Below are 10,767 nucleotides of genomic sequence, written 5' to 3' on the forward strand. Positions count from 1 at the left end.
GGTTCCCACTAGCGACGCAACACAAGGACGTAACGCAACGCAAGTGAATTGACCAATCACAAGCGATGGCTTATTCGCTTGTGATTGCTAACTGTCTATAACTTCGCTTGTCATTGGTTAAAACGCTTGCGTTGCGTTTACGTCCTTGCGTTACGTTATAGTGGGAACCAAGCTTACAGCTCTGTCTACACTATCAAACTATTTTGCCAAAAAAAAGTGTGATATGCCCAAATATGGTAGTGATATGTAGTGATCGGATATTTATCATTTGTATTATTAGCGTCGTCACTGTCATGACGTCATTGATGACCTGCATTTTTGTCGTCGTGTTCGTTATTTTTACTATCAACGCACACACACTATTTTAAAAGATCTATTGTCCCCCAGAAACATAAATGAAATAAGATAAGATAGATATTTCACTTATGAAAAGACAAAAGAAACGGTTAATTTGAACCAAACACCATTGTCTGGCAGAAAATTTAAGTATATTTTGCTTTAAATTACATTTTTTTAGGTACTTTTTTTTTAGATCCAGTGTTTGGTGAAAGTGAATGAATGTTATGTGTTAAAATGCCATATTCAACAACAAATTTGTACAAATATTTTTTATGGGGACAATATATCTTTAAAGCGTGGTTCCCACTAGCGACGCAACACAAGGACGTAACGCAACGCAAGTGAATTGACCAATCACAAGCGATGGCTTATTCGCTTGTGATTGCTAACTGTCTATAACTTCGCTTGTCATTGGTTAAAACGCTTGCATTGCGTTTACATCCTTGCGTTACGTTCTAGTGGGAACCAAGCTTTAGTATGCATTCGTTGACATATTATCACAAACATTAAAATTATGAAAACGCACTCTCAATAATCCAATAAAAATATGTGAAGAAAAGCAAGTTAACGTTCAATTAAATCAGCATATAACATGCTCTGGCAGACCTGTGTCACCCTAGGGACGTGTTATATGGCTATGATCAATATACAACTGACGCAAACAATATTAATGTTGTCAATGTTATTAAGAATAATGACTATTGTAAAGCGTATAATGAAATAATCAATGCAGTAATTAATTAGTAATTTGTTAATTGATTATTTAAAAAATTGTATCATGACATTTTGTGGCCGCGTAGCAGCTGTGAAGTTATGATTTAAATTGATGAGATGTTCGTACGCGCGCCTTGATTTCAAAAAAATAAAAATATGAATGGGTTGTTGACGCCATGTTTTAACATTAATGCTATTGCCTTGATTTAAAAAAAAGAAAAATATATATATATTGGTTGATCTGGAGCGCAGTAATCCTGTTTTAATGGTTTTATTTTATTATTTAGCAGCTCTTAATTGTAAGTGTACTACTTTTTGTTCTTAAAAAATACTAACAAATTAAGAATTTACATGTAGCCCTACTGGTGAAGCGCAGCAATCTCTAATTTTTTTTTTGCACAGTTTGAAATGTTTGCTCATGAGTTTACCGTCCTTTTTTTTATAGAATATTTTTATACGCTCAAATCATCTGCTAACTTCCTATACCGTTAATGTCTGCGGCGTTTTATCTGGCAATAACCACCCAATAGACGAATTACCATGATGATTCATCTTTAATTCCATTGCTAAGTATTAAATGTACGAGAAACTATACAATTGTGAAATTATGCAAACTTCTGTGTAAATTTAGATACATCAGGTGTGCGGTTAAATTGTGAATTAACATGTAACAATATGCAGTCGAGGATTTTACTACTTAATTCCGACAGTCGTACGTCGAGGATAGCTGACATTATAAGTCTTGTGTTCTACATTTTAAAAATACATTATGGGAGTGATGTCGATATGCGAAGTAATGGCTTTGTATTTGGTTAAGGATTGGGCGGTTTTGTGATGTGAGAATGATTATGTAATAATAGATGTTTGTATTGCTGCTGAGAAAGCAGATGGTGATTCAGAATATGATAACGAGGAGGATGATGATAATGATTATGATGACGATGAGGAGGATGATAATGATTATGATGACGATGAGGAGGATGATAACGATTATGATGACGATGATGAGGATGATGATTATGATGGAGATTATGAGGATGATACTGAGTATGATGACGATGATGAGCATGATAATGATTATGATGACGATGATCATGATGATGATGATAATAATTATGATGACGATGATGAGGATGGTAATGACGATGATGATAATGATGACGATAATGATGTTACTACTGTAACCCGGACCTTGGGATTGGAAGACACGCACGAAGAATAGTTGAGGATGATAATTTAAATGATTGCATTGTCTCTGTGTATCACTAACCACCAAGTGTTTGAATATTAATTAGCAATAAGACGTCACTAATTATTTAGGCGGCTGAAAGTTAATGGCATAAACTAAACGGAATGTAACCTTTGACCTGGTATGTCAGGTTAATATATTATTCTGTTCCTTCTGTTTGGCTTTGATTTATCTGGATATCATGCATTTCAAATTAAATAATAAAATACTTTACGATAAAACTTATTTGACATAATTAATTTTGATTATTGAGATAATGAGAATTTGTTAATTCAATTCAGCAAACATGTATTTCATCAAATGCCATAATGATAATACACAGCATAAACTTGTCTCAGTTGACCCTATAATTTGACTAAATGACAATAATGTCAATGTTAATATAATCATGACATCATTAATCATTATTATATTTTTATATAACATCCCATTGTCAAAATTTAGATCGAATCGTTTTGTATGTATGTTTTAAAACGTTAATTAAGCTATATACATATCTACGACGAGGATTCGATGTAATTTGAAAAATGTTTTAATTGGTTTTGATGTTTCCCTGTACGAAATAAAATTATACGTCTCCCTAAACCCCTGTCTACATTATCAAACTTCATGTGACAAAAGTGTGATGTACCCAAATATGGTAGTGATATGTTTAAATATAGTAGTAATATGACATCATCATGTCCATGGTAGTGATATGCATAAATACGGTAGTGATATGACATCATCATGTCCATATGTGGGCACATGAAGTTTGATAGTGTAGAGAGTTTTAGTCTGATGCACGTAGTCCATTTTAACATAACTCTTTCCGTAACAGACTAACTTCGTAATTTGCAATTTATTTGCATAATTACGAGCCTTTAGCTTCCTCTAATAATCACAACATTTTTTTTCTTCTTCAGAATATTAAAACTGAACAACATGCAACCAATAATGATAATTAAGTTTCTAATAAAAATGGCCATGAACATTATTGCTGACGTAGAATGCCTATTCACACTTGTCCTGAACTGCTTCCGAAAATAAATACGGCAGCCATTTTATATTATGATTGATGGCTAGCTTCGCAATACAAATAATATCCACGCGACGGTTCGGCTTTATCAGACGAGACCTGAATAATGAGGCTCACGACTCACGAGTGTGCGGTATAGAGTTAATTACGTATTCATTTTATTTGCTATTACCAATGCCAAATTTTTCATTATTCCGTACATTAATTGGTTACTGCAAACCGCAATTTCATAGAAATTCATTGAATGAGTGTACAAACAAAACAAAGACGTTCAACATCGATTTTTTTTAAAGAAATTAAATCACGATTGGTAGTTAAAATTCAATTCCTATAGGAATCCAAAATTAGATCGTCACAGTTACTTAGGTGTGTGACGCATTATAGGTGTTTGTACACTGTGTTTGTACACTGTGTTTGGAACTCTTGTGTAACGCGTTTAATATGAAAAAAAACACTTGTAAAGTTGTTTTACATGATGAGTTACGCTGATACTGTATTATGATGCTTATGTAACCGCGGATTTGCCATCGAACGTGTTAATTTTTAGGAAGAAACAATTTACTGAAAACTTTTGCATTGCATAATGCTTATCCTGCTAAATCCTATATATATAACTTTAAATATGTATTGTCCCCTTGAAAAATAATTTTTATATGTTTTTTATTTACCTGAAAAATACTGTAATTTAACTCAAAACATTGTCAAATTGGCTGCCAGACAATGGATTTTTGGTTGAATTTTACCATTTATTTTGTTATTTTATAAGTGAAAGCATTATTTTGGGGTTTTTTTCTACGGATGTGATTAGGCCTAACTTTATTAAAACTACAAAATAACATATTCAAAGTCTGATTTAAGTAATCTTCATTGTTCATGTTTTTTCATCGTTAAGTTATACATTTATTTTTGCGATCGTTATTTAGAAACATAATCGGGAAAATCGCTGTTCGTTGGATTGCCATTCAAAGGAAGGTTGTTTCCAAAAATGTGGCTTAAATGAAGAAAAAAAAAATTATAATGCAACAGTACAGGAATTATTTATTTAAACGTATGCCAGCAATATTCATTTAAAAAGGAATAGATATCTATAATTAACATAAAGGCTACATTAGTCTAATTAAATAGGATATGTTCTGGTTAGTATCCATGGTAATGTACAACAAAACAAAAACATAATTGCTTTTGCTGATAAACCCATTATACACAGACTTAAGAATGAAGTTTAATGGAATGAGACGAGCTCTGAATTGCTCAGCGATAACACTGAAATAGATAATATTATATAACACCTAAATAGATTCCTGTCATTTGATTGGACGATTGTAGGTCACTAGCGTGCAATAGTACGCAATATGTTTTTTGTTTGGTATATTTACCAATATTGAAACATAACCTTTTATCATTCACCTCATGCCATGATTTGTATCATTACACTCATAAACATTCATTATTTATATATAACACCTAATTCCTGTCATTTGATTGGACGATTGTGGGTCAAATGGCGTGCAATAGTACGCTCTATTATATATACTATAGGCCTACACTTGTCAAATAATGTGAGGGAGAAAAAATCTAAATCGAAGCCCTTCGGTGTTGTGTGAATATGTGCATGCGATCGGGTGTAACGGTGAATATGAATTATACCGATACGAGAGATGAATATGAAGACACACAAATCATTAGAATGTGTCGGCGGCTCTGTGAAGTTTCCGCTTTTTCATTGTACGTGGTCTAGGAAGCCATCACAACGTAGATTCGATTGTACACATGCGTAGATTTGTCTTGTGCCGCTTAGTCAGTTACTACCTGTATAGCATAATGAATTCCATGTGAGTTAATCTTCTCACGGATTATTTAACATTTTTTCAAATAATTTAATCGCGGAAGTATTCCTCAATGATTATGATTTTGAGCAAAATGTATTATAATATTTTCAATATAAACCATGTTTTATAAACCAAAACTAAAAATGAATGATTAAATAAGCTTATTCATTCTAGCTCCTTCACATCATGCATGGAGGAAATATGCAGGTTCGAATCCCGCCAGAGACATTTTTTCATACAACTAAAAAAATACGGAACTTTCGCCAATGAGCTATGCTCGACGCGATTATGAGATCATGTTCCGAATATGAGCACTGTTTCTATAATTTACAGTATGATTTATATATATATATATATATATATGTTCACATTAACCAGTATTCTCTCCAAAAAAACAGAAAAGGTATACAGGCCTACATTTGTTTGTAAATATAATTCGCAATTCAGCCTCCGGGCTGCCATTTTGTATATGTTATATACTATTTTGTTTTTATTGAATATATACAATTATGAATGAATGTGAATGTGAATGAATTCCTATGACTGTAGCTAGCAGTGGCTACAAAAGACCTCGTCTCTATCAAGCTAAATGTATGCGATTTTTAAACAGTACGGCCCGCCATACTTGTGTTGCTGGCGACTCGACTGTGTGCACATTATTAACAGCGTTATTTGCACGGTTCGCCGCAATACTCCCAGCAATCATACAATATGTTATATTCTCAAATCATATTAAATATTCAATGTGGACAAACATTATTAACTGATTATACAAGCCGATGGAATGCGAGGGATCACGTTTCACTTGCACTTTCATCAGGAAAAAACAAGAACATTTCTTTTAGAGGAGAGGAGAAGTTGCAATTTCGGTTTGTTTAAACGTTCACCATTCGAAACTTGACAATCAACGTTGGTATTTGATTCGGTTTGTTTTACGTTTATCATCTACACTTGACGATCAATGTTAACGTATTGGATGTAGAATCTCGTGCATCGATCCGTTGGGAGGGAAGGGAAGTTGCCAGTTCGGTTTGATTTTACGGTCATCATCCGAAACTTGACAATCAACATTGACATTGGATGTAGATTCGCGTGAATCGATCCGTTGGGAGGGGAAGTTGCCAATTCAGTTTGTGTTTACGTTCATCATCCAAAACTTGACGATCAATGTTAAGGTATTGGATGTAGATTCACGTGCATCGATACGGTGAGAGTGAAGGAGAAGTTGCCAATTCGGTTTGGTTTTACGTTCATTGTGTTATACTGGGTATTTGGTGTAGATTCGCGTGCCGTAGATTAGAGGGGAGATTGCAAGTTGTTTTAAACTGTCAGTGATTGTTATGACAACCCCAAAGGCAACTCGAAAACATGTAAATGGTAAATAATCGATTAGTTACAATTACATTTAATATTTTAATTATTTTAATCAACAGACGTGGTACCCGGTATAAATAATTCGTGATTGGCATACTGTTGATTGTAAAGAGTAAACCACGGCAATTCAATACCTAACAGGTTATTTCCATGAAAGACTTCGTCAAATGACGTAAAAACTAGTTAGCATAAAGCGTGGTTCCCACTAGCGACGCAAAGGACGTAACGCAACGCAAGTGAATTGACCAATCACAAGCGATGGCTTATTCGCTTGTGATTGCTAACTGTCTATAACTTCGCTTGTCATTGGTTAAAACGCTTGCGTTGCGTTTACGTCCTTGCGTTACGTTCTAGTGGCAACCAAGCTTTAGTATAATATGGATCTCTTTACATCACGTGATGATGCTATTCATTTCACTCAAAACATAATTTCTGTCACAGCTTAAACACTGGAGGAAATGCAATGAACAATAACAAAAACACAGGTGTACTTCGTTGACCTTCTTCTTCCATGAATAATATATGAGGTTCATTATAAAGGACGAGTTTAATTAACAAGCAATTCATAGTGGCTAAGGAAGATTTGGCGGACTTGGCTTGCCATACTAGAGCGCATATGTTTCCGTACGTTTTCGTGCATCGGTTTTCGCTCAAAATGTATGAAAATGGTTGCTTTCGATCTATGTATATTATAATACAGTGTTAATATTTATGTACACTTGCCTGTGTAACATGTGTGACAAACAAACAAACAATGGACAATCATTTTGCAGCTGAATTCAAGACGACGTCATTGAGAGTTCTCGATTAATTATCAATCCACATAATACACGCATTCAGAGTACCGTGGTGTTTGGGGAAATAGCTATACCAATCATTGTGCTCAATAAACATTAAAGGCCAGGTGCGTGCAAAAAATGCTATTGATCATACATTGCAATAATTATCGATCTATAGTTTCCCCATGTTTCATAATTTTTGGGATTTTATTTGTGTTACACAAGCTTGTTGAAAATAAGCACTTTCTTATCAGTGGGGGATAGTTCAAATTACACAGTAAAATCTCTATAATTCTATGTTGTAGAGAGGCAAAATAAACGGTGTGGTAAAAAAATGTTATCAGATGACTAATTATAGGTAATATAGGCCTAACTTTAATTTTAAGTTTCTGGTATTTTTATTCAATTTCAGAGTTTTATTTTCATGCTATAGCAAAAATTATCCACCGTATAACCACCATCTTTTTCACCTTCTAGGGAGTCACCAGACATTATTACATTGGGTTAAACTACCTAACTACTGAAAAAAGTCTCTTTTTTTGCCAAGTTTTGTATTTGACCATTTTAAGAGAAATTCATGTTTTTTCGTCTTGATTTCTATTACAAATATTTGATGAAATGTACAATACCAGATATTATATTTAAAATTCATGCCTGTACCTGAGCTTTAAGAAGAAAATAAAGAGTATTGACTGTGTAACAATTCCCAAGAGTTGACGATGATATTACTAGATTTCCCATTAGAACAATTCCATGATACCTGTGTTTTGGTTGTAATTAATATAGGGTTAGTGTTTTAATGAGTTGATGGTCCAACCGCTGTTTCTCTTAGGAACTGAAATCCAATTCAGATAATTGGCTCATTATTTGATCATTAGACTAATACAACTGATGCGTAGAGTGACGTCACGATGTAAATTTGTTTTTTTACATTACGTAACATTGATTTTTTTTTTCAGCCTCAATGGAAATAAGAGTAATTTACACGGCAAGAACAACATTAATTATTATTACTTTATGTGTTGACAACTGTAATAATTTAACTATGTTTATCATTATCGTAGGCCTATTAAATTCAAGTGATAGGCATTTTTATTTGATAATACCAAAACATGAATTTTAATTAAGTTTGAACAATTTGACAAATGTGGTTTGCTAAAAAATGTATTATCTTATTTATTATTTATTTTATTATTTCCATCATAATGTTACGCTATTCGTCTTAATTTTGGTTCAGATAAGATTCCTAGGTGGACTACGGTATTAAAATACAATACAAAAGTATCTACAAGAAGGTATTTACATTTAATAGATTACAGTACAGTATTGGTTAATTTCAAATGTGTATCAATAATTACTTTTAAACATCTAGGCCTACTATAAAACAGACAAAAATTAGGCCATGCTAGACTTATAGACTATGGAAGGCCTCCTGTAGATATGATTGGATTCATGTTGTTTATTTATTGTAATCAAAGTTGGTCCTACATTTAAAAAATTACACAAAGATTTTATTTGTACAATATTCGGCCTTTTTGGCTTACCTATTCGGGAACAGAAGAAGACTTCTGTGAGTTCTTGGCACATTATCAAGCATTTGCTGTTTGTTTATAGGCTTAAATTCTATTCTCAATTTTGTCCAAGTACTTGCACTGATGAAGGGCTAGTGTTGCCCGAAAGCTCCTCTTATTTAGCTTTTTGCTTATTTTATTTTGTATCTCCATTGAGATCCAGCCACTGATACCCATAGAGTTGTCAATTTGTCAGTAATTTGCCTTTGGATTTATAAAACATATATTTTTTTGCAACGACAATGATAGAGCTACTATTGTTTTAATTCAGTTTAGTTTATATTATTGGTGCTTGTTTAATGCCAACATTTAGATCCATTCCTTTTTATATATATTCATAATATTTAGCTCTAAGGAGCTTAGTCGTATAATCCGTGATTTAATCTTCCAGGGACCGCGCACGTCAGTGGGATAATTTACTGACAGTCGACTGCATTCTAGAAGATTTTCTCATGTTCTATACATCTAAAGGGTAAACAAACATACAGACGTTCATAACGTCTCGTGCTCAATATTAACAGAGCGCCTCATTATGGCACATCAATTCAATTTTATTTCGAAAATGTCATCCATATCGACAAACGTACAAACAGAAAAAAGAAAAAAGAAAATTCGCCAACTAAAAGCTTAAATATATAGGATAATTCTCCATCTACAATACATGTTTTGAGTTATGGAGTATATGTTTGCAAACACAAACAACAAGAAAATAAGAATACATCGCCAGTCAGTATAATAGGCAAAAACACTTTTTAGTATCATTGTTTTACCATTCGTGTGAAACGAGGAAATCAGATTTAGATTTCTATATTGGTCATTAAACATTAGTCCACACGATGTTTCTGGCTTAGAATGTGTTCACTAGGCCTGTACTGCTGTTATACAGTAACAAAGTATTGAAACTACCATAAACAAAATCAGTTTTAGTCCACGTATTTAGAATAGGTGGTCTAATAAAAAAAATAGGCAGAGCAGATGGAAATTAACTGCCAGTTGCTATGACGATCAATCAATCAAAATCGATGCATGCAAAATCATAGTAATAGAATTCTGTCAATTAAATTGCTTAAGCAAAGAATATATTAAAAATCATGCAGAGATTATAATTTGTAGGTTTACACTAATTATACCGGTATCGGTGTAAAGGAAATAATATTGAGGTTGATTTTGTAAAATCAGTCACAACTCTCTCTTTTTTTAAAATAAGCATTCTCTTTCTCGGCTGTGTGGCTTGGCTGGAAATTATGACTTTCTGTTAAAAAATGTTAACAATAATATAGGAAATGTCCTACTTACGTTTGTGATGGTAATCCAAAGTATTTAATATTCCACTTAATTGTTTTCGAGTGTGCTGTGTACTATGAACAGCCGTCAAACGTTGTTATCACTGTTCGACCAGTACTATTGAAATGTCTCTCTAATCATCATAATTGTAGCATTGTTGCAGAGCTGTCGCTGTGTAGCTGCATCCTCATCCTCAGTGTCAAAGGTAAAAAGAGAAATTATATTGGTGGCGTTTGTCATTTTTACACAAATTCAAACGTCATGGTTCCCACTAGAGACGTAGGACAAGGACGTATGGAGAAACGCAAGCGAGTTTACCATTAAACTTGGTTTCCACTAGGACGCAACGTAATGACGTAAGCGCAACCCAAGTAAATTGACAAATCACAAGCAATGGTTCATTCGAACTGTCACTTGTGACGTTGTGTTTACGTCTTTGCGTTGCGTAATAGTGGGAACCAAGCATAATGCTTGGTTCCCACTAGCGACACAACACAAGGACGTAACGCAACGCAAGTGAATTGACCAATCACAAGCGATGGCTTATTCGCTTGTGATTGCTAACTGTCTATAACTTCGCTTGTCATTGGTTAAAACGCTTGCGTTGCGT

At 33.6% G+C, this 10,767-nt stretch overlaps 1 protein-coding gene across 3 annotated transcripts in view; it reads right to left on the reverse strand.

Moving 5' to 3' along the window:
• Window positions 1–10,299, reverse strand: part of LOC140052331 (disintegrin and metalloproteinase domain-containing protein 11-like) — a 45,512-nt gene extending 35,213 nt beyond the window's left edge. For all 3 annotated transcript variants that reach the window (XM_072097982.1, XM_072097887.1, XM_072098045.1), the window contains exon 1: window positions 10,170–10,299. The gene's annotated coding sequence lies outside the window, so the exon portion shown is untranslated. The remainder of the gene's footprint in view (window positions 1–10,169) is intronic.
• Between the last annotated feature and the right edge of the window lie 468 nt (window positions 10,300–10,767).

Source organism: Antedon mediterranea, chromosome 1, assembly GCF_964355755.1.
Source record: "Antedon mediterranea chromosome 1, ecAntMedi1.1, whole genome shotgun sequence".
NCBI classification, from domain to species: domain Eukaryota; kingdom Metazoa; phylum Echinodermata; class Crinoidea; order Comatulida; family Antedonidae; genus Antedon; species Antedon mediterranea.